The sequence below is a fragment of the Crocodylus siamensis genome, chromosome 4 (assembly GCF_052110815.1).
Source record: "Crocodylus siamensis isolate JL-2025a chromosome 4, ASM5211081v1, whole genome shotgun sequence".
NCBI classification, from domain to species: Eukaryota; Metazoa; Chordata; order Crocodylia; family Crocodylidae; genus Crocodylus; species Crocodylus siamensis.
In genome coordinates, this window is record NC_143398.1 from 132,168,784 (window position 1) to 132,194,420 (window position 25,637).

The window sequence follows — 25,637 nt, forward strand, 5'->3', positions numbered from 1 at the left end:
TAATGGGTAAGCCTGCAAACTCTGACTCAATGTGAGGGTCAAGCTAGGTTCCTCCTTGTTCACACAGAACATAATAATCATTGGATTCTCCAGTAATAGGGATTATACCTATGCTATCTATATGAACCCCATTATTTAAATGTCTCACCTTGTATAATTTATTCATCTTCTCCACACTTGTATGAGGTAGGGCAGTATTAATACCCTCATTTTACAGAGATAAAGGGACTTGCCGTCGACAGTGCCAGTGGTGTCTGCAGGAGCTTCCCACTTGCCGCCGCTGTGCTCCTGCTACCACCATGCTGCCCCATTCGCTGGAGGCACAAGTCATTCATGATTCCAGTTACAGTGCTTCTCTTCCCTATCTCTCTCTCTTTCTTCTAATGATAATACAATAGTTTGAAGTCGGTAGAGATGAAAGGACAGAGGGCATTAAAACAAAGGGTGTTTATTAGCAAATTATTTAAAAGGCACATGAAGCTTATTCTAGTTCTCACAGAAGTCTGTGGCAAAATTCCTTGCGTCCAGTAAAAGCTAGAGAGGTCCTTGAGTCTATTTGTCAGTGAATGACAACTGTGCACCTGTAATACTGTGCATATGTATATGTGTACAACCTGAATGAATAGGGCCTTTTCTTCTGTTTTTAGTCTATGCTAATTATTTTTTTTCAGGCCCCTCGAAGTGCCTGGTCACTGAAACCAGTTGTAACAAGATTTGCTGAAACATTTCAGTGCTAAAGGAAATTTTTGTTTGTCTATAAAGTTGTGAGAGATGTCCAATAAAGCAAGAACTTATTCTTTATAGAAGGCTAGCCTGGACCACGCCTGTAGAGAAAATGTATGCTGAGTGTGATAATTGTATATACCTTTGAATTAGGCAGAGTTTAGGAGAAAGAGCTAGAAGAAGAGTCTGATGGCTGTCTGTGCGCTTTGTTAAAATGTCTCCTGACTTCATGAACTGAAACCACAACAAAACATTGAGGGCTTGGGGGATGAGGATGTTATCCTTCCAGATTAGTGTATCATTTTGTGGAGGGCAAAAGTGACTTCAGAAAGAAGGAAACCCGTTGCATGAACTCTGAGTAAGACCTCATAGCCACAAGCTCTTAATGTAGAATAATTTGTCAGGAGAAGAATGTTACACAGGGGAATGAGTTACTCAGTAATAAGGTTTATACAGTAGTTTCTTTTTTAAAGTAGAAGTTGCTGTGGGAAGTGTGGACTTGTCTGGTGTGGCTGAACCTTTATTTCTGAAAGCCAGAATGCTATAGGGTCTAAGCAGAGGAGTGAGAGCCAGGAGCACCTTTAATCCCTACCCTACCACTGATTCACAGTATGAGGAAGGAATCATGTAGCCTCATTACGTCTCTTCCTTATCTGTATAGCAATAACTGCTTAAGAGAATATCTGCAGATAAATTAATTAATATTTTTTGACTCTGAAGATAAAAAGGACAATGTAATCAATAAGTATGACTGTTTACAAAGGATAAAATCCACTGATATTTCATTTCTGCCAGACTGCCCTCTGCTAAAAATCTGTTATCCCAATATTGTCTTCCTATTTTGGCCTGCTCAACTGCCTCTTCATTCAAAGGCAAAGTGTTTCGTTGATCTCAGGTCAGGGAAGACCAGTAGAGAGGGCATGGCAAACTGTTTTCAAGATGGAGAGCTGCAATGGAACTGGAGAGTATATCTGCAGGCAAGAAGGACTTTTTGATGCATATAGTTCATGTGGGGATGCCTTCTGTTACCCCCCGACTGTATCTAAGCACTTCTCAGAAGAATAATGTAACCCTGCTTAAAGATATGGTTAGCCATGCGATCAACTATGTGTTCTAAAATTTGTATACGCCTTGAGCCTGTTTGTGCCTATTCCATGATTTCCACCTGAAAAAATTAAATGTAAGTGGTCAAGGGGGGAAGATCCTTGTGCCACTAGGGCTTCCTTCCTGATATTTTTCATGGAAGGGCTGGGGCTGGATCCGATGATATTCTGAGGTCCCTTCTAGCCTTACAGTCAATGAATTTGGAAGGCATACACAGGCTGCAGGACACAGTTGTATGGGATTCACCCAGAGGTACATACATAACAACTTTCTGACAATTAAGCCAGCTTAACTTTTTTAAAGTTAACTGTGAGAGCATACACAGTTCAAGATAATACACCTCTGGAAGAGAGCTCAGAGAGACCTTGGGCAACTTTTGAGGCTGGGTTGTTGTTTTAATTCTTACTCATTATCAAAGGACAGCTAAAGCTGTCTTTCTAGGTAGATCAATAGCCAAAACTCCAGGGGAGGCACACTTGGCAGTGACCATGAGCAATAAGAGACAGTGGAGATCCCAGCGGTGCTTCTAGAGCAGTTGAGCAGTGGCATCCTGAGTGAAAGCAGACACCAAAACTTCAGCAGCTCTTACAGAACAGCAGCAGACAACAATCCTGAAAGGCAGCCTCAGCTGTGACCTTGAGTGGCACTCACAGAGCAGCAGCAGTGATCCTGAGTGCTGGGAGGAAGCAGAAACCTCAGCAGCATGTACAGAGGAGCGTCAAGTGGTGATCCCAAGAGATGGCCAGCAGCACACCTCAGCAGTGACTCCAAGTGACATTTCCCAAAGTAGTGACAACCCCAAACAGCAGTCCCTAAAACATCAGTGGCAACCCCTGAGTGGTGATCCTGAAAGGCGAAAGAGAGCCAAAATAGGTTACTCTTGACCCAAAGATATAGTCTGAGAATCAAGAAGGGTTCAAAGAGCTAGTCCCACCAAAATTAAATATCATACGCCTAAATGCAGACAAAATTTAATAGCAATCTAATAATGAAATATAGATATGCACAAGGAATGTATATCAAGCGAGTACAATTTATGAAGTTCTTACTTACCCATTTTATGGATGTTTGACAACAAATTCATCTTAACCTAAGTCCTCATCCTTCATTACAGCTGTGGTATACTTGCCTAGAATCCATATACTTTTAAAAAATACTGGAAATATTTTCTTCCATTCTCTGTGAAAAGGTATGATTTGTTTGTTGCCCCTTTTCTAAGTTTTTCTGCTCCACATGAAATGTCACATTTGTCAGTGAAGCCAGCTGTCGGGGGGTAGAGGTACTTAAATGCTTATTCTATGATGTTTTGGTTTTTGTTCTATATCTTCTGCATATCCTGCCAAAATTTACATTCACTGAAGTTGCTTTTTTACCTATTCACACAGTACTGCCTCAGATTGCATGCAAAAAAAGATGTACCAGGTGCCTGGCAAGATGAACTAAAGAAACACAAAGAAAAGTCTTCAGAAAGAATACAAAGACGTTTTCAGGTACTTATGAGTTCATTATATATTTCAGTACGCTGCATGGTTTTGTGTACTGTGCAGCTCATGAACTAATGAGCTTTAAATAAATTGTTTTTGTTAATTCATGGGAAATGATAATACTGATGCCTTAAAATGAATGGAAATGCAATGAGAATTATTAATATTTAGTGGTAGTTAATCTGAATGTTACTGGGTGCGTCTACACAAGACGCTAACTGCAAAGTAGCCTAATAACACTGTGCAGTAGCAGTCACAACATGGACAGTGCTAATACGCTCTTGAACAGTATTATTAGGCTACTGTGCAGTAACGTCACTAAAAACAGGTTCACCAGCACTGCTGCACAGTAACTCTGGTTATTGTGCATTTATTTAGTACTTGGTTACACAAGTACTAAATTAAATGTGCAGTAACCACTACGCATTAATGAACATGTAGACACTCCCACTGTGTACCTTAAGGCCCTTGTTACTGTGTAAAAGCAGTACCCTAAAACTTAACAGATTTTAACACCCTTCTCCCCCTTGGCTATTCAGTCTCATTTATTTACACTATAACCTAAATATGTTTTAACTGCTTTTTCAATCCCCTGAGTGCTACTTGGCTTATGCAGGAATTGGATGGGTCAGCTAGTCTCTCTTCTGACTCACTGGAGCAGAATTAACTAAATTCTTCAAGCACTTATACATGTACCTTTTAGTTCTCAGGTGCTCCCAAGATCTACCACTTCAGAGCAGACTCAATTAATCGAGTCTGCTCTGCATGGGAGCTGATGTGCACCACACTGCTCCGCTTGTAGTTGTATAAGTGACAAGTCAGCACGGAGAAAACGGCAACGGTACAGGACTCAAGCAAAGTAAAAAGAAAGTGTATCTGCACTGAGCATTCTTACAGCATACTCTGATGAATGGGAATTAGACAGTAGCAGCACTCTGGGGCCTAGAACAAAGGCTTATCAGTAGAATAGGAAAGTGGAATTGAGAACAGGTTATAAATCCCACTGATTATGGACTACTGGATAGTACCAAACTGGACTTTTCCTCTACTTCTACAAATAGGGTATGTAGTTGATAGTAAGTGGTAGTGTTCTCAATCTGCATGTCACATCTGTAAAAGGGGAAGAAAAGCATGCCTGTACCTCCTTCATACAATACATAGGTATGCTCCCCACTCATTCCTGCTCAACACAAGTTAACTCCCAAAGGATGATATAGGTATACTAGAATGGCACTGAGCACACACCCAAAAGTGTTCTGAGGCTTTCTGTTCCAGCCCGGGTATCACAGTATGCACTCATGTCTAAGATTTGGCATGCGCTGAATTGAAGCTAGTGGGTAGGATGTGCTTTACAGTCATGCTGGCAGGTACAGCACAGAGACAGAGTATCAAAGCTCTTAAAATCATGAGTTTCTTTTTTTAAAGCTCTTTGAGAACCTGAGAATTAAAGGTGTGCTACAGAATTGCAATAAACTGAGGCCCAGATTTTAAATTATTTACTGTATGATTAAGTGAATAGCCTTATTGAAGTAAATGGATCTGTTAATATGCTAAATTTAAGCTCATATGTAAATATCTGCAGGATCAGGACACTTGATGTAGTGCACAATCAGTAGAATAGGCAGGGAACAAGAAAATAATGGAATTGAGCATTGATCCTATGCCATTATTTTTTGTCAGTCGTCATGTAGTAGAAGGCGTTCATGTTTGAGTAGCATTTAGTGAAGCTGGGTTGTTGTTGAATAATTTGCTTCTTGACTCCAATTGAGTCTTCAACCTAAAACCTAGAGTCAACAGTTTCATTCTTATACAAAAATAAGCTAAAATGATGACATGAAATTTAAGTCAGTTTGGAGTGTATGGAAGGAAATCATTTTACTGATAATTGCCATCTTTTATTCTAAGCATGGGGTTGTTTGTTGTTAAGTATGTTTAGCAAAACCACATGAAGTATACTTAACAGGTATGTGGTTTCTCATATATAAAGCTTACTGTCAGAGCTGGCCTTAGGAGTAGGCAACAGGGGTGACTGCCCAGGGTGCCATGGTCAGGGGGGTGCCAAACACCCTGCCTGGCCTACCCCATCTTGACCGATTCCTGCCCCAGGGAGGAGGAGCAGTGCCCAGTTCAGCAGGTGGTTCCTTCATGCACCGCCAGCTCAGCCATGCAGGGCAATGCCCCCGGATCCCCATTGCCCCAAGATTCTGGTGCAGCACAGGGAGGTGTGGGCAGAGGGAGGTAGAGGGTGGGCTGGGCCAGCCTCACTGCCTCCTGAGTGACTTTCAACTTTCTGCTTCTCCCTCAAGCAAACCTACCCTTCTGGTCACTGGCTTTGCCTCTCCAGGGATAGCATGGGACAGGGGCAGTGCCATCTTCCCATGGCTTGGGAGCTGGTGTCCCTGAAGCTCTGGTGTCCCTGAGGCCACTGCTCTGTCAGAACTGGGCCTGGTAATGTGGGTGGGGTGGCACCTGGTCCTGTCCTGCCCACCTGCCTCTGCCTGCAACGGTGTTACTGAGCTGCAGGTAGGGGGCTCCAAAATACAAGTTGGTCCAAGGCAGTATATTCCCTAAGGCCAGCTCTGCTCACTGTTGTTAAAAAGTTGAACAGCATATTGCCACTTGAGACGCATACAGAAGTACCTATCTTAGAGGTTCAAATATTGGAAAATGGAGGAATTAGAGACATATTCATAATTATGTTTACAGCAAGACCTTGCCTTTTGCTGTTTCTTATTTCATTGGTTGTGTGTAGGAGTGCAGGCCAGTGGACATGGCACTGAGCTGGAGACACACTTTGCTAGATTATTCAGATTCTTCCACCAACCTGCTATGTGACCTTGGGCAAGCTACTTCATCTTTTGAAGCTTCAGAATCCCCCACCTGAAAAACAGGGAAATTAACTCGCCTTGCTTTGGAAAACACCCTAGAACAGTAGACAAAGGTGTTAAATGTTATTATAAATAAACTAAGCTCAAACTGTGAATAATCACTGCTGAATCTGATGCTACATCTTATAGTGGAAATGGATTTCGGCATTCTTTCCACCTGGTCCTATCTTTGTGTCGACATTCACCTCAGTTACACATGGCAGCCCAGATCCTGTTCAACTTTCAAGATCTCTATGTGCAATTACATGGCTTTTAGGCATTTCAGTCATTAAGCACAGTCTTATTTCACCCCATGCAGCAATGACAAAAGTACTAAGAACCCTAGAGTATTTATGGGTGCCTGTAGATGTGCTGGGAGGCTGCACCAACATGCTATAATTACAGTGCATCAGAGAATACTCAATTAATCAAGTCTGCTGGAGAGTGGTAAATACCATGCTCCACATCTCATGTATCAGCATCCCCATGTTTCAAAATGGTGGCAGGGGTCTTAAACTAAGATTGCAGATGGAAGCGACAATTTTTGCCTGACCTGGCCACAGAAAGCCGTTTATAGCTGTGACCAAACAGAAGTACATGGCTTCAGACAGCTTAAAAATGGCCGATTGGGTGAAAAACTGACCCCTCATTGCATGAGGTATCAGATAAAGACTTTTCAAAATGTACTGTTTCCTGTAACTTGTGTCTGCGGAGCTCCCAGCCTGTCACTGTTTTCAGAAGGGACTGGGGAAAGGGAGCAGGAGTTCAGTCTGGGGGATTTTCAGCCCCACAGAGGATAGGGTAGGCACATTGGAGCACCCCTACCACCCAAGGTTGGGGAGCTCCAATTCATCCACCCCATCCTTCCACACTAGCTGGGGAGCTGTAAAAACAAACTTTCTCCACTGCTTCCCGCCCCCCGCCCCCCACACACACACACACACACTTCCATTCTGAAAACAGGGAGCACTGGCAGACAGCCTGGCCATTGCTATGGGAATCTGGCTGCAGGCTTCTAGCCTGTAGATAGATTCCCTCCCCGTCTCCAGAACCAACAATGAACTTCTGTTTGGTCCAGGGTAACATAACGGTTGACAGAAAATGCTCTGAGTTACAGCTGGGAGCCGCACTTCTGACTGCACCTTAAAGCTCATCAAACGAGGTTTAGCTCAAGCACCCCTACTATTTTGAAGTGTGGGGGCATTAATACATGAGATGCTGCAGCACTTCTAATTAGAATGGCTCTTGGAGTCGGTCCAATTAAAGCACTTCCTCCCTGCCCCTAGAGCATGTGTAAAGGTGCCCTGTGTTTCTGTTTTGACTTCAAAAGATCCCTAGACACTTAGACTTCCACTATTGCAATCTACTGCCTAGAGCTCTAACTCTACTTAAGCTCTGTTCTCATACAAATAAGAACCCAGTTTTTCAGAAAGATTTAAAAAAAAAACTCAATGAGCAACTGTTTATAATTACACGTGCAGCTCAGTGAAGAAAGAGGGAAATACTTTTTGCTCAATTGCCATGTGGTTAGCACAGGAAGTGGGAGACCTGTGGTCCACCCTCTCCCCACCCCCCCAGTTTACGGATTTACACTCAGATACACATATACAGACACAAGTATGTGCACAGCTAGAGCGCAGCCTACTGCACATACTTAGTAGATACATGGATGTTTGCAAACTGCATAAGCCACAAAAATGGCAATTTGCATGTGACTGGACAGGTTTCTGTCCCAGATCTGTCCACTGAGTGAACAGGAGAGTTATCCTAGAAACAGCCCTGTGAGTTATAGAAAAGAATCACCCCTGTGATATAAAGTGCAAATTTTTGGGGTGAGTGATTGTTAAATTTTAGGTACCTACAAGGCAGAATGGGATCGGGGCCTGGAGCTTCCTTAGGCTTGGGGTTTCCAGTTATTCCCTTGAGCACAATTCAGTTCTGCAACTCTTCAGCTCAAACTCAGTCTCTGGTAGTTCATGATGTGACTTCCTTGGTATTTGAGATCCTTGAATGCAATAATACATTCTGCTTCACACACACAAGTGTTCTGGGATCAAGACACTATGTAGTACCACAAGCAGATTTCACCACCAGTCTTCTTTCTATGATCAAAAGGTTACATGCACAAATACCTATTATTTTAGTAAAATATCACGTATTTTAAATAGCAAGAGCTGTCTTAAAACCTACTGAAGCAAGGATAGATGAGATGATTGAGGGACTGGTTTGGAACAGAAGAGCACTGGGTTCTTGTTCTGGAACTACCACTCACCTGCTGTGTAACTGTGGCAAACTATATTTTACTTGTCATGCCTCATTTTTTCCATGTTCTGTCACTGTCTTTCTCTGTTTCAGTTAGACTCCATGGGACAAGGACAGTGGTTTACCACATGTTTGTATAATGCAACCCTATCATGAAACCCTAATTGAGGCTGAGGTCTATAGAAAATAAATAAAAGCAATAAATATATAAATAAATATGTAACAAATTGGGAGAAAGGGCTGAAATGCTTCACATTCCCTCTGGAATTCAACCAGTTTTACTAATATACAGATTCTTCACATGCGCTTTTAATCAGATCAGTAATGTCCTATAAATATTTTATTGTCAAACACTGCTCAGAGCAGGTTAAAAAAAGTGAGGACTTGAATGTTCTCTCCAGTCTTGTTGCTCTCCCTGGAGTTGCACCCATGTTAGCAAGAGTGGGAAACTTGCCAGAAATCCACTGTGTGGACTTTGAGGGCACATCAAGATGAGTACACATGTGCAGGGCACACATTTCCCATACCGCAAGTAGCAGCAGCACATACTGGTGTTGCTGCTTTTTGTCTCAGGGCATGCCCCTGCACGTGTCCTCCAAATTGACCCAGGTGGGGTAGGGGAGGCTGGAGCCAGCAGCCTTACCTGGGGCCCTGGGGGCCTCCCAGGTCAGCAGTGGCACCAATCCAACTGCCCAGAGCCTGGCTGGCAGCCAAAGCATGGCTCTTGACAGCCAGGCTCCCTTTCTGGTGGTGCATTCTCTGCCATCTGCATTACACTGCTTTTTTCAGCAGCAGGGTTTTTTTACACTAGGATCTCCTGGTGTCAAATTTTGGTGCTGTGTTGCAAATTAGCAGTGCAGCAAATAGGTGCACGTGCACCTCATGCAGTTTGTAGCACTTCAAACTGCTTTGAGGCACCACAAACTGCTCATCTGGATGCTTTCCCTTTGACTTTGACAAAAGCTGTTAAAGTACTATCATTTTCCTCTCATAACTCAGTTCTATCTTGTCTAAATCAAATTTCTAGCCTTTTCAAATAAATTAAATTTGGATCTCATTCCAATATCCTAAATGATTACAACAGGAAAAAATAATGAATGAGTCATTTTAAGACTTCCTTCAGAAGACGCTACAACTAGAGGGAAGAGAGAAAGATAAGAGAGCCTTGCATTAACTTTATCAGCAAGAAACAGGAAGAATATTGGATAAGAACCTTCTGGCCACATCTACATGAGATGCTGACTGCGTAGTAACCCAAGTTACCGCTCAGTAGTAACACCCACTCAATGTCTTTTTCATGACACTGCTGTGCAGTAACCTAATACTACTGTGCAGTAGCATTCTGTCATGGATGTTGCCACATTATGCTATTGCACGATAGTATCAAGCTACTGCGCAATCAGCATCTTGTGTAGACGCAGCAACTGTAACCAGAAACTAAGCACTTATTCTGTAACTATAGGTAGTAAAATTGACTGCCGGTTCAAGCCTAGTGCAGTTTTATTAGGTTAATTATCAAACCCCTTAATGTGTTAACAGCTGGTAGTTACAGGACCAGGAAACTTCTTAAGTTTGAATTTTAACCTGTGCTCACACCAGAGCAGCTAATTACCTCCAATAATATATTCTAAACTGCAGATTATCCTTTCTAGAAAGTTGAAATCATATATCATTTTAAGAATTATGACTAACAGGTTATTTCTGAAAACACATTGTTTGGTTCTTTAAGGAAAAAATTGCAGTTAACAATAATTCTTACCCTGAGCAGTTCTTATTTCCTAACTAACTTCAGTATCCAGTTCTCTAAAATTACAGTTAAAAATTGCAAAAAGGTATAAATACTACGTAAGAAAATTATTTGCAAGTGCCCTTTTCTCTTTAAACAGAAGGAAAAGCTTCTATGCTTCTGGTGTTCAGGTAAATCATATTTCTAATGCATGATAATTTCTTTGAACAAATTCTGGGACACCAACAATTTGCTATCAGCAAATTGTCACCTCAGTATTTGAACAATTTAGTGTTCCCTGAATGAGGGGGACACATCCTAACTGTTGTCTTTAATAACTCTTCTAATTAATGAGAAAACAGAACAAATTTTATTCCCAGGCTATTAAGTCTTGAGTCATTGTCTTTCTAAAATAATCTTCATTGAGTTTAATAGTTATGTGATGCAAAACTTTTCCCATTGTATTAGTAAGAATTTTTTTCCTTCACTTTGCTGCCACCTGTTCCAAAGGCTCACAATAGGATAGAAACATCATTTAGCATTCACACCACAAACTGGCTTTGGAAGGACCTCTAATTAAGGCCTGGAGTTGGCATTAAAGTTTAGTGGCCACCAATGGTCCCCTTTCTGCAAAATAGTAGAGATCTTTGCACTGCAGGTATACTATATCGTATGCCATAGCAGAAAACAGGCCTAATACGTCTGGACCCAGATGACAGCCCCTGCTGTGGACCTTTTACCATAGTTGGGCAGTATAGAGGTTACAAAGTCCCAAAGGAATAAAAAGATGTACCCATTCCTTTCCTCACTTTCTGTACAGTCCCCAGGATAGTGCACAGAGTTGGAGGCATGAGCAGATCACAAAGGAGTGGCCAGATCATAGTTATTCTAGATCATAAATCACTAGTATTTCTGGCCTTGTGACAGCACTTGGGACAATAGGTAAAGTTGCTGAAGATTCTGATTTTCCTTGGAAATCCCAGAGGAGCAAAAATAAAACCACATTTTTCTCCCCTCCTCCTATATGGTCCTTTCTTTGCAGTATCTCCTAAGAGGCCAGAACACCAAATTTAGTTCCCCCTGGCTTCTCTGGATTAATCCAACCCTCTTCCTTATTTGTCTGTGTTTAGTTACAGTTCTTTCAGTCCTCCCCAAGCATTTGTGAGATTATGATTTCAGCAGCTGCATTTTGAACAGGGACTTTGGATGTGGTTATTTTGAGGAGATTAGGAAGAAGGGGTATGCAGTAATCAACACAGATCATAAGAGTCTATTTGAGAGCATTACCAATAGGAATTGATAAAAAGGATATATCCCAGAAATATTGTGATGGAAGAAACTTCCACTTTGACTTCAGACTGGTGTGTGGATAAAGGATTATATAGAGATAGCTAGGGGAGCACGGAAGGGTCGATGGTTGAAATTTCCTGAATATTTTAATCTAAAATTTGATTGTTGCAGAAAAGAGAACCTGAAATAATTTTAGTTAAAAATTATGTTAAAAATATGTTTTATCTCTATATGGAACCAGTTGGAATTTTCTGATATTACAAGGTTTTAAGAGAAAGAGAGCATAATATATGGTGTGTTCAAGAGCAAAAGAAATGACAGGGGAGAGGAAGTTTTAGAGTTGAATTAAGCCAAAATCTGTTTAAATAGTCAACAAAAGCCTGGAAGAGACACAGTAATAGAGGTCCACAGTGTAAAGAGTGGGATTGGTGAATGATCAACAAGAAGATGAAAGCTAAACATATATGGGAGATCATCAAGAAAAAGTTTAATGAGAGAAAGAAGGAGGAAGAACAGGTAGTCTCATATCAACATTGAAAGGACTGATTTAAACTTTAGTCACTCCAGAATAAGAATTTACGTAAGAAAGGTTAGACACCAAAATGATGAAGGTTTGATTTGTTTTGGTTTTTTTGCTGCTAAGTTTCTGAAAGCCAAGAAGTAGCATCAGAAGTTACCTTCAGCCTCATGCCAAACAGAATATTGAAAGACATGACTAACTGGTAATAATCTTTCCTAGCCAAAATTTCAGAATCATGCTTTCAATTTAGATAATGGAAGGCAGCTTTCAATATTTTAAGGGAAGTAGCTTATTGTTTAGACTGAAGGCAAGAGGCAAAATTCTCCTCTTCAATATAGTAGTTTCCTTAAAATGTTAAAAATTGCCTTCTATTACCAAAACTGAAAGCATGTTTCCAAGTAATTGACTACCTCTTTTGTGCTGTGCTGCAACCAAAGCATTTATTATGGACTGTAAATAGCAGTAATAATTGCCAAGTCTACTTAAAGGCAATTTCAAATGGCACAATTATAATCCATTTTAAAATCCAGTATTTTAAAATTTCTACCTAAAAAATAAAAACATGGATTCTCAACTGCCTAAAAGGTTTTTAAATGGTGCATTTGGACTCAGTGCTTACTCCCCCCCTCCGCCTTTATTTATTTATTTTTTTAAATTTTAAACCCTCTACCCTTTTTACTGGTTCAGAGATGTACCCAAAAGTTTGGTTAGCTGAATCTTTCAGGTCTGCCAAACCAAAATAGAGCAAATGTTCTGGATGAGATTTCTGTTTCTTGTTATGCTGGGAGTACTGCAAGATGAGCAAAGTGGTCTCTCACATATTCTCCAGCAGCCTTCCTGCTTTCTGTTCTCACTCAAACTAAGAAGTAACTGGGTTATGTGTATGGCTACTGTTGTTCTGGTCAGATGAGATGACCATAGAGACTTATAAATCAGTGAAAATACGGAGCAGTTGTTAAAACAAGACGTAACTAAAATGAAAGACTTCTTGATTAATCAGTAAAACTGGTTGGAATTTGCTGAATTTTTCACAATTTTTTGTATCAAATTTGATTTTAAATAAGACAAAATCTTATTTTTCAATGAAAAATGTAACAATTTTTTAATATCTATGGAGCAAGCTGTAATTTTTTTGACAGTCAACATCATATTGAGAATTATTTTTAGACGTTCATACAATTTTTTGGAAAATATAATTTTTTTGATTGACTGTATAAATTAAAGTTTACTCAACTTTAGAAAGGTGCAAATGGAGATTGGGCAAGCTTCAATTTTTATTTTATTACAGCCAGTGTAACCATTAATTTGCTAGGTCATTGGACAGAGAACTGGAGGCAATTATGGATGCAGCCTTGTAGGAAGAAGGTTGCTAAGGTAGGGGAGAGTATTCAGTGCAATGGATATACTATAGGAACCGGCAGACGGGATTATAAAAACTCATAAGGATTATAGTTATGAATGGACATCATGAAATGAAGTTTATATTATAAAGAAATTGGACTTATGTTCAGCACCATACCTAGACTGCTGTTAGCTCCTGGCAAACTTTTAGTGTTGGGCCACCCTTCAACAGAGATAATGATAATAATTATTATTATTTTCACCATTTTTGGGCCCCCTTTCTCTCCAGGCCCCAGGCAACTACCTGGTTCGCCCATGCCTGTGTCTGGCCCTGCTTACGTTAAAGATGCAGTGCTACTAAAATAGTCGGCACATATTAAATGGGTAAACAGGAAAATAAAAACTTAGTAAATTCCGAAGATCTTTATTGCAACAGCTGGTGTAGACCAGGGATCAGCAACATTTTCTGACAGGGGGACCAGAATGTCTTAGTTCAGGCCAGAGATGGGCAGGCATTAGGACCCACCTGCCACCTCTTCTCCCTGCTGCTCAATTGTGGCATGGTGTAGCAAATGTCCCCCCTCCACCAGATTCTGTGCCACCTGCATGAGGCATGGTACAAGCAGAGCTTACCCTCCGTCAAAGCCCCAGGCACCTGACTGCAGCACAGTGTACTGAAAGCCCTCTACTGCCAAGTGCCACTCTAATGCCAAGTGCCACCATATGGTGACACTTGGAAGTAGAGGGCTCTTGCAGGCTGGATCCAAAGTTTCCATGGACTATAGATCGCCAACCCCTGGTATAGACTTGCAAAGATGACAATGGGGACTGCAACTATGAGTGTACTTGCAAAGGACAAAAAAGAGGAAAGGACTCCCAACATGACTTACAGATGGGAGTGGACCCTCTTGTAGATAACTTGTTAGGCCCTTAACCTCTTAAGTGTATATTTAATACAAATAAACAAGGTTCTTTGGGTAGATGTGATATCTTTTATTAGACCAACTGAGTAGTTGGAAAAAAGTTCTTTGCAAACTTTCAGGAACCCTTCTTCAGGCATAGGGAGTCTCTGCTGTTGTTCTGAGATCTCCAAGCAGTGAAAGAAGCTGAAAGTGGGACAGGAGGTCAGTGAGAATGTAAATAGGTAGAAATTAGGAAAGCAATTGGTAGAGAAGTAGGGAGGGAGCAATGCCAAAGGTAAGCAAGGGAGACTGCTGTAGTTGAGTTCTCCAAGGTAGAAAAGAGGCAGTCTGTGAAAAAGTAAATAGCTGAAAATTAGGAAGACAAAGAGAAGATAAGGAAATGGGGGCAGGAGGGGAAATCAGAGCACTCATCCAGTGCACCAAATGCCCTGATGGAAAATATGTAGGAGAAACCAAACAACAACTGTGCACCAGAATGAACACACACTGAAAATCCATCAAAAAAAAAAAAATTCAATTACCTGTGGGTGCACACTCCTCACAAGACAATCACTCCAACTGACCTCTCAGTTCTAATCCTCAATGGGAACTTACAAAACATCTTTTGTAGACAAGCACATACCTACAAACATCACTTCATAAATCTACTGAATACAAAAAATCATGGACCCAATATAGACATTGGATTTATGACACATTACAACCTGCCTAACATCTGATTCAGCAGATACCTGCCTGACCTTGCCATTTACACCGTTTTTTCCCTGCCCTTCTTCCCCTCCCCTCCTTCTCTACCCTTTGTCGTCTTAATTTCCAGCTGTTTATTTTTTCACAGACTGCCTCTTCTCTAACTTGGAGAACTCAACTTCAGCAATCTCCGTTGCTTGCTTTTGGAATTGTTTTCCTCCTTCCCTTCCCTTCTCTACCCACTGTTTTCCTAATTTCTACCTATTTACATTCTCACTGACCTCCTGTCCCACTTTCAGCTTCTTTCATTCCTTGGAGATCTTAGAACAACAGCAGAGACTCCCTCTGCCTGAAGAAGAGTTCCTGAAAGCTTGCAAAGAACATTTTTCCAACTAATCAGTTGGTCTAATAAAAGATATCACATCTGCCCACAGAACCTTGCCTACCTATGTCCTTAGACCAATATGGCTACGACCAAAAACCCTGTTTAATATAAATACATTCTTAAATCCCACTGATATATATCAAATTGAACACAGGCCTGAGTGCTTTTCTGAATCTGGGCCTTAATCCTTGTTCTTTCAATTCTCAATTAATACATATGTAGCCTTCCTTAATTTTGGGGGAGGACAGTTAAATTACCCACATAATTAGGAACTGTGTGAGGACACAAGTATTTAGGGATTTTAACATTGCTGTGGTAGAAAGCTAAATAGCAGAGAGGAGTGGGAAGATGGAGGAAAATCTACACCCGTGGGCCATGTCATTTTAGGAATGTGCCCATTGGGAAGAATCATGCTTGTGCATACTAAAGCAAAACATTTCCAGGGATCTTGTTAACAAATTCTTACATATTATCAAAGTAGCTAACTGTTTGTTGACATGTTCACCATTTTCTAAACCATGTTAACTGATTTGCATCGCACAATTCAAATTAAATTTCAATTCAAATTAAGGTTTAATAGACCATCAAGGAGTGTGTGTCCCTTTCTTCACAGACCAGTAGCCAGTGTGCTTGGGCAGGGTTGGGCACTAAGTCAGGATACTGATACTTAGTCACAGTGAGGTGATGTTGGCACATTTGAAGTCGTAAAGGTGTTACTTTGTACCTAATAGCCTCTCTTGTGTTGCAAAAACCCAGCTGAGTTTCCCTTGATATTTGCAATGCTTAACTGCATTCCTAAGGACTCTTTTTCTAAAAGCAATGCTGTATATACATGTTAATTAATACAGTTTAAGTTTCCTAATTCAGACTGCCCCTCATTCAATGAGGATTAGTTCATTTTGACTGGAGCCAATTTTAATTTGGACTACAGCTGTCCATGCCTTTATAGTGGTGGTTGTAGTCCAGATTAAACCTAGAAAAATGTAATGTCTGTAAACGATTTTAAGGACCCAGGGAGCTAAGTAGTCAACTATTTTTTAATACTTAATTTGATGCAAAAAAAATTAGTACTAAATTTGATACAAAAAATTTAGTTTCCATGGTTTCTTGAAGTTCCGTCCTTCTCATTTTGTCAATAAACATACCTCCATTTAGTCCAGCAGGATTTTGCTAGCTTCGTCTGTAGGAATATTTCAGTGTTAGACCCCTCTTAGGCACCTCTGAACAATTAAAACAGAGCAGATAAACATTTCCCATTTAATCCGATGACTAAACTGCAGCAATTAATGAAGTTTTAAAATAGAGCATAAAGATACTGTGCAAAGCACGTCTCTGTTTTGCAGAATAGGCTAGCGCAGGGGCTTTCAACTTTTTTTGGATCAATGTTCCCCCAGCGGCTAAACACAGAGTGGGGGGGGGGGGTGGCATGCAGCTGAATGCAGAGCGGCAGAAGCTGCTGCTTGTGAGCTTCCCCTGCATCTGGCCAAGCGAGCAGCAGCAGCACACTACATGAACCCTCTAGAGCCTTCTCAAGTACCCCTGGGGGTATGCACACCCCTGACTGAAAACCCCCTGGGCTAGGGCAAAGTGTGATTTTTACAGTTTCAGTACAGAACTGGAAATCAGGACACCTTTGTGGCCCCTGGATGGTTGCTGTGATTTCTTAGATGCAGTAATTCTTCTGTTAAACAGAAACAATAATGTCAACCTACATCTGTAGAGCACATTTAGATCTTTGGATGGAAAGCATAATAAAGTCCAAAGTGCTAATGCTAATATTTATTAATCAGATTTACTCACTGTTTGAGATTTATTTTGCAAAATGAAGGTATGTAGCAGAATCATGCCAAGGAGAGAGTGTGTGTGAAATTACCATGATACCAAACCACCATATCTTGATGCCTATCAATGTTTTCCTTGCCTAGTTTTTTTATGTTTTTTATTTTATAAAAAATTTATTTAACATACACCACCAAAACTGAGCTATCCTACATAGCTCAGCTGCCTAGGCAGTTAACTTAGAAGCTTAAAAAAAAATGACATTGGGAACATGATATTATTGGTGTTACCATTGCCATTATTAAACTTATAATAGAACCCAAACACTCATACGGAAACTGGGGAATGACTCTGCATTGTATATGCATAAAGCAAGAGATGGACAATGTCCTGGAAATATATCTTTCACTAGATGAAAGGGTGTGAGATATGAAGTCTTTATTTTGCACATGGGAAAATGAGTTACTGAAAGATTAGGGGAAAAAATCTCAGAACTCACTGGGGACAGTTTTTCAAGAGCTCAGGGCATTTTTACACATGCACTGAGGGGACATGCTTTAATTAGCAGGTAGTTTTAATGAAAAGCGCCCAAGCATCACATGTACCAGCATCCCCATGCTGAAGTATGGCAGCAGGGTGCTTTGAATTAAAGCTCATCAAATGAGCTTTAGTTCAAAGTGCCTCACTGCCATTTTTCAGCACGGGGACACTAATACACATGACACCAGATTCTGCTGGAGTACTTTATTTCCATGCTCCAATGGACTTAATTAATCGAGCCTGCTCCAACAGACTGGATTTCCAGCACGTCGGACCCAGGTCTCTGCCTATGTATAGGAGCTTTCAGATTCATGAATGGACAGCACTCTGAGTACTGAGCTGTTTTGAGAATCTCCCCAAAACCATGACAGTAGAAAGTAGCTGATGATCTATGCTCAGGAATATCTGGTATTTATTTAGGTGCCTAAGTGGGAGCTGAGCTCTTCTGAAAATTCAGCTTCAGCCTTGGGCGCTGGGTCCTTGAAACTGTAGTTGTTTGATCTTGCATCACATCGTACAGGAAGTCTGTTTCAGAGACTTAGGCAGTAAAGCTAAATTCCCCTGCTTAGCCCAGTGCTTTAAACACAAAACCTGTATTTATTTATTTTTTTAGCAAGCTGCAATTTTAGAAGGGTGGAATGGGAATTCATCAAAATGAGGAAGAACAGGGGAGAAAGTAAAGGAAGCTGATAGCCAGTGGTGAAAGATAGGAGTTCTTCCAGGGGAAATGAGATATAGCTGTACTGTATTGAGCAAAGACTTAAAACAGTGAATTGTCATGGGCTGTAACCATCAGAAGATTCCACCAGCCTGTCAAGACTAGAACAGGGTAAACATCAAATATTTTTTGGGTAGCAAAACCAAAAATTTCCATATTTGGTTCAAGGGTGAAGTGCATTGGAGGCCATTTTTGTCAGCCAAAATAGGAATAAATTTTTTAAAATCTATTTGTGCAAAATAGTTATCAAAATACATGAAATAGCCAAAACAATAGAAGTCAACTAAATTGTTAAAAAAAAAATTCTGACATTGTTAGAATTAATACAACAGAAGTATTGTAGCAGAGAGTAAGTAATTTTGTGTCTCAGATTTCTGTCTTGAAAGAGTTTGCTATGTTTTAGGCAAATTAAAACAGTATTTTTCTTGTTCTTGGGGCAGATACCCAGCTTTTCTATTATGTCTTATTAAATACCTGGTCAAGTTTGAAAATCTGCAAAGCTAAAGTAAAGGCAATGTCTGTAGAGAGAGGCATAATATAGTTTAATTTTCCATCTTATGGAGATATCTGGATAAAAATTCACAATTTATTTTATTAAATAAAGCTGCATTTATGTGGCTGAAAATGAATGAAAATGAATTTATAAACACCCTCTTTTTCATAATCCCCAAAATAAGTCAATGTGCTGATATTATTGACAGAGTCCATATATATCTAAAGACCTGCTTCATAAAAGAAACATATGATGCAGTCTTTTTTATGTCTTGTTACACAGCAAATGTTAAGAGTAATACTGTAGTGTTTGGTGAATATAATTAAACCACACAGCACTCCTCTAGCAAAGGTGAGCAGTATTTTGCCACTTTATTGGGAGAAACTTTGCAGAATAGAATATATGTTTTCATCAAGTACCATGAGCCATGTAAAAATGGGATTAGTATCTAAGAGTCACTACACCTAGTTTCCCTTCTTATAAAAAAATGGTATTTTACAACAGAGAAGAATGCAAATCATATTGTTTATACATACCATAGCTGGCATCTCATTCAGAGTACTTTGAAGAGTCAGATAAGTCAAAAATTCTCTTAAGTTTATAAATGTAGATGTCCCAAGTCAAATTGTGGGCAATTTAACACCATACAGACACATATTAAGAGAATCAGAACCCAGATATCTTTTATTCTCAGTCCACAAGAGGCAAACATGGGAGAAAGTTAAAAACTAATGTACCTATTTCTGCAGTAGTATCAAATGGTGGGAGGTGGAGAGGAGGGTACAAACATGCACGTGCATACATGTGTGGGCATGCACATACATAGATACCAGCTAGTGGGTCCCACATGCTTAAGTGCTATTCTGGATAGGAATAGACCTAACCATGCACTTAAGTGGGCTGTATAAACAAACAGGAAGAAACATGTTCTATAGTAGGCTTGAGCACATGCCACTTTTTCAGCAAACGTAATGGACAGTACAGTATTTCAAACTTGCTACAAGCTTAGATGGTTTATACAGTACCCATCTTCTCTATAAATAAACAGTATCTGTCCTATGTATTCTGGAAGACTATCAAAGACCCTGGCAGAACATCACACAACCTCTTAATATAACTTTCCAGCTATTTGTGGAACTCTGCCTCAGTGTCACTGAGAAACAGAGTTGGAGGTGACAGTTTGAGTTTGCATCCTCCTTCCGGAAGCCTTTTCAGTTATGTAGTCCATTATGTATCTTAGTCTGCATTTATAGCGCACAGAATCATTTGCAGATGAAAATAGTCGAGTACAGCAGAGTTGGACATAGATTGAAGACAGAGGTACAGCTCTCTCATTTTCTTAAGCTATCAAAGTTAAATTTATATTTACTCGGTTTTCTTTTCATGGTAGAAATAATACAAGTAATGATGTTATGTTATAGTACAAGTATAGCTTCTTAGATAGAATGCTAAATAAAATATTTACATGAACTGTCAAATACCACTTAAGGAGGTGTTGTGTTGTTAACACAAAGAACAAATATCCCTGGATTCTCAGTGTATGCTACAAAGCACCTCTTGGATTGTTGAAACTGAAAATATTTCTGTTTGTTTTGTTTGTATGTTATTGTTTAATTTTTACATTTCTTTCAGCCTAGATAATTAAAATAGCATCATTTCTGTTTATAGTTTCCAAGCATGTCACTTTCAAGTATTTATGCACATGAAAATTCTGTCGTGTTCATCATATGGGAATGTCTGATATTTAAAAAAAACGCCATGTCTTGAATGAGAGAGTCAAGTCTCAATTAAACTGGTAATATTAAGAGTAATGGTACTGAAGTCATTAAGCCTAGGGAGTCTCCCTTTCCATGTTCTTGTTTTACCTCATAATAACTCCTTTGGCCTTAGTGCTATTACTTCTGGTCTGCATTGGTGTTATTGTAGTTGAACATCTCATGCAACAGTATTAAGTGTGCATAAACCCAAGTTGGAGGTGAGAATCAGTCACTATTTTTCCTTTGTTTTTTAACCATGATAATACTTCCCCAAACCCCATAATCTGTAGATTGGTAGTCTGTCTGAGAAAAACAGGGAAGGAGAGGAATACACAAGTTACTTGACTCAGTTTGCAGACCAGTATACAGATGAAAGTGAAAAGATCTCTTGGTGGTGAGATCAGAAACTGGGTTAGCAATGGGCTTTGGTGACTTGATTTCTCTGCTGATTCTTAGTTAAAGAAGTATTGTAACTAGCCACTCTCACAACAGTGAGGCCATGCACATGCTAACATTACTCTTATGCCTAAATGTTTTCAGGAACAAGTTCATAAATGTTACTAGTGAAGCAAAAGTTAATTCATTTAATTATAAATGAAGGGTAAGCCTCATCCTTTTAAGGCAAAATTATAGCCACTACAGTGTATTTTTCCAGGGGTCACATACATTCAATCCCATATTGAGTCCCCTATTCCACTGACATCCACTGTGGATTCATTTATTATAAAATATTTTAATATATTCATTGAAAGCCCAGTTTAATTTTCTTGCAAACATAGCAGTTTTACAGGTAAAAGCACCACATAGCAAATAATAAAAATACTTGTGCTCATATAAGTATAATTTTCTCTAGGAGTCACTGCAGTTTGGATTCTTGTTTTCCTAAACTTACTGTATATACATAGTAAAACATGTTTGTTGCGTCAGTTTATTAAAAAGTCTCTAATTTTAAATGTCTTCTACACCTTTGTTTTGCATTCTTGGCTTTCTGCATTCAAGCACATGTAATGGAATACCAACGGACTTTGTGTTCTGTAGGAATTTTTTCTTAAAGGTGATTGGGTAGAGGAAATCAGAAACTGAAACTTGATTTAAGGCTTTACTTTCTTGTAAGCGTTAACCGTTATTCCCATGTTTGCTATTTAATTCGTTCATATTCAATGCAAAATTGCAGTTGAAACAAATATGCATTCAGTTTCAATAGTGAAATTGATGGGTGTTCTATATAGCAGGCGGGCGGGGTGGGAGGCTTGGCTTGTGCTTGTCCAGGAAGTGTAGTACTGAATTGTTGAAAGAGAATTCTGACAAAGGTAACTTATACAGTACCGGGACAGATATTGAAAGTTACTGTATTTACTTGAATGCAAGGTGGGATTCTACCCCTCCACCTCCCCAGTCAGCATTGGGAGGCAGGGGGGAAGCCTTGTCTTAGATTTGAGTACTGGTCGAGGTCAGGCAGTCGCTCAGCTCAAGCTTTGGCCCCAGGCTCAAGACTGAAGCCAAAGCTGAGCCACCACCTGCCCCAGGCTGGGATGGCTCAGTTGGCAATGGAAGAGGCTTACAGCTGGGGGAGCACAGCTTAGGGGTGGTGGTGGAGGCAGTCTGGGAGGAGTGTGGGGGATGTGCAGCCTGCCCCCCTGAGCTACCTCTTCCCCCACTTACCTTATGCTATGGCTCCAGTCCCTCACCCAGCCTGGCCAGAACTTGCTGCCACTTCTCCCTGACCAGACAGGGTTGGGGCTGGGCCAGGGCCATCACTGATGCTGACAGCCCAGGACCTGGAGTAGAGCTTCAGCGGAAGCTAAGCAGTGGGTTGGGGGGAGCAGGGAGTTGGGAGGGCAGGCATGGGGAGTTAAGCACAGGCACAGGGGGAGGAAGGGGTGGGAGGCAGGATGCTAAGGGGAGAAGAGAGTGTGGGGGACAGGCACAGGCAGGGGGGCAATGAGCAGGGAGGCAGGACATGGACAAGGAGACAGACAGCAGGGGGCAAGCAGTAGTGGGGCAAGTGTTAGGGGGACAAGCAGCATGAGTGACTGACACAGACGAGGGGCAGGGGGGCAACAAGCAGAGAGGGCAGGGATTAGGGGTCTGGCCCTTTGCCCCCTGATTTCCCCACCACAGCAGTGTGAGGATGAGTGCAAGATGACCTTCCACAAATTAGATTCTTTATTTGGAAATGTATAACACATTTATCATTTTCTATATATAGAATCTAATTATTGGGGGTTCTTAAATTTAAAGTTGTCTTGGATTTCAGTAAATACAGTAATTTGGTGGGTGGTTGTCATTCAAATTGTTTTTTGGGGTTTTTTTATTTCTTAGGTTGCTTAGGATTAAAAAAACCCGACTTGCTGCAACTGAGACCTTTGTGTGGGCTACAGTTATATTGATTGTATTTTGTGTGCTTTAATAGTGCCAGTGGAACTTAGACTTGATAAATGCTACCATTATTTTACAATTATATAATGAACATTACTCACATTGCACCTTCATGACATGAGCGCTTACATGGCCTGTAGAAAATGAGAACAGATTTAGGCAGGATGACTCCTTTACGAACTATTGTCACCTGAGGAGAAGTTAAACAGGCCAAAAGTTTCAAGTTAATTCTTTTGATGTCTGGCTCAAGCACTGAATTTACAGAATGTACAAGTTGCAAGGACAGTGCTATTTCAGGTTTTTGCCAAATGGGCTAACAAAAAAAGTCAGATTTTGAACGCAATAATATAATTTAAAAAGGTGTTACAAAATATCTGTAAAAAATCTAAGACTTTTTATGTTTGTTCTCCTCTCTATATTTTATATGGCTCCTGTAGGCAGTGGTAAAATGGACTACTTCTGGGTGTATCTACACATTCACTAATGCACTTTTGCTACTGCGCATTAAATTTAGAACCTCTAATGTGACGTATTAACTAAATGTTCATTAGGCTGCTTTAATGCACAGTAGCAAAACATCATGCTTTTTTAATGATGCTTAATGCACAGTAGCCTAATTATAGAAGGGAGCAAGAATATTGCAATGATCTATTATGAGACAGTTTGTATGCATCAGAGAGAGAGGATATGTCTGGTCTTGTTTTTGTTTTGTATACACACAAAGGAACAAATATTTTCTTGGTATTGGAAATGTTCAGCTTTATTCCATTGTGAGTGCACTGGTCTTTTATGGTGGACTTGATTGTGGAAGCTGAATCTAGAATTTTCTTTTATTTATTTACAGTATTTTTGTAGCATAAAAGGGCTTTAGAAGTGCTTGGTTTGTGGGGTATAGAATCAAAAACAATTACCATATTTACTTGTATCGCATGTGTTTTCCCCCAAAAATCAGCCCTCCAAAATTGGGGTATGTATCTGAAGAAGGAGAGAAATAAAAGCATGAAGACATGTTGCTATAATGACTGCCAAAATGGCAACCACTTCTCTGTGGCCCAGCAGGCAGAAGGGACAGATTCTAGTGTTAACACTTGCCCAGCCACCAAGGAATTTGCAAGCTATTGCCTGAGTATAGTGGGCCCAGACAGAAGAGCAGCTCCTTGTTGTAACTCACAGACCTTTGCAGGAAATGCTGTGAATTGCAGTGATCTCCCAGACCCAACAGAAGTTTGCTTATGGGTCCCAGAGATGGCGATTCCAGCTGCTTGCTGTGAGCCTGCAGCCGGATCTCCATAGCAGTGCCACTACCTTCCCGCCCCCACTGCCAGATGCCATTTTCAGAATGGGAGGGAGGAAAGGGAACAGAGGGAGCTCATTCTTGGGGTTCCCCAGTTGGTGCTAGAGGGTGAGGTGGGTGGATTAGAGCCCCCCCGCACCTCAGCCACCCGGTGGCAGAGGAGATTTCTGCAGGGTCAGTTTAGTTTCTCTGCCACAGTGTCCTAGCACGTGCCTTTTCCTCTCCCTCTTGCAGCAGCACCCTGGGGTGTGGGACTGCAACTTGGGGAGGGGAATGGATTGTAGGCAGCAGCCCACTGTAGCAAAAAAGTTTCAGGAGCAGGACAGCCAGGAGACAGAGGGAGCAGGGGGCTGTGTCTTGGAAGTAAGGGCAGGGGACTGTGAGTCTGGAATGTGGGGCAGACGGCTGTGGGTCAGGAGTGAGGAGCAGCAGTGGGACCAGGGTGGGATGGGCTTTGGTTTGGGAGTAACGAGCAATGGAATGGGCAGGGCCAGGGCATCGACATGTTGCTCCTCACAATCATATCTCCCCCTCCCCCATCCCCACTGTGCGCTTGTGTGGCAGGTGCCCTCTTCTTTGGAACTGGAAATATGGTAACCCTAGCTTAGCCAAGCCTGCCTTTACACTGTATCATCTACTACTATGGCTTCTGCGAGAGGCCAAATAATGTACATTCCTATAGACACAAATAATCAAATTATTTTTCTATTTTTCTCTCTGTCTCCTCTTCATTTTAGTTTTACTGAAGTCAGGATGACTATTCCAGGCTCGACACCTGAGACCCTTGAGCCTGTGTTCGTTATGACATCACAGCTGACAAGAGAGGACCTAGCTGGGACATGGATCTGGACAGTATATTATGTAAGTCAGATAAGTTTACTGATGAGTCAGGAAAGTGATATTTCACTTAAAAATAGACCTCATCTATCTTTACTGAGCTTAAACCACTCTTTTAAAAAAAATGCTAATTTAAAAAAAGACTAGCCAACTTGACATATAGGTCAGTGCTCATTCTTTCAATAGAGAATAAAAACAGAACTTCTTAGAGGGTACAGTTAGTTATAATAAGCTGGTATTGGCTCAATGTCTGTAAAGCTTTACAGTCCATTAGTGTTGCATTCCCTTTTCAATTTGATGTGTAAACCATTCTTGTCAGGTGACTCACTTTAAGATCTGTGAAACTCTACATTCTTTAAGAATTAACTATTTGCATGTTTTAGTTGCAACATCATTCTTTTTAAATGCTACGTTCCCCAGTGCTTCAAAGAGATGTTTCTTGTAGAAATAAATTAAATAATATCTACTGCTTGAGGAGTCTCTTGCTGCCCTCACCACCACACATTGATTAATACAGTATATTATGCA

General features: G+C 40.6%; 1 long non-coding RNA gene across 4 annotated transcripts in view; it reads left to right on the top strand.

Annotated features, from left to right (window-relative positions):
• The window catches only part of LOC149866508 (uncharacterized), a 129,659-nt gene that overhangs the window by 46,219 nt on the left and 57,803 nt on the right, over window positions 1-25,637 (top strand). For all 4 annotated transcript variants that reach the window (XR_016441909.1, XR_016441908.1, XR_016441910.1 and 1 more), the window contains 2 exons: window positions 3,213-3,317; window positions 25,010-25,133. This is a non-coding gene — a long non-coding RNA (uncharacterized LOC149866508). The remainder of the gene's footprint in view (window positions 1-3,212; window positions 3,318-25,009; window positions 25,134-25,637) is intronic.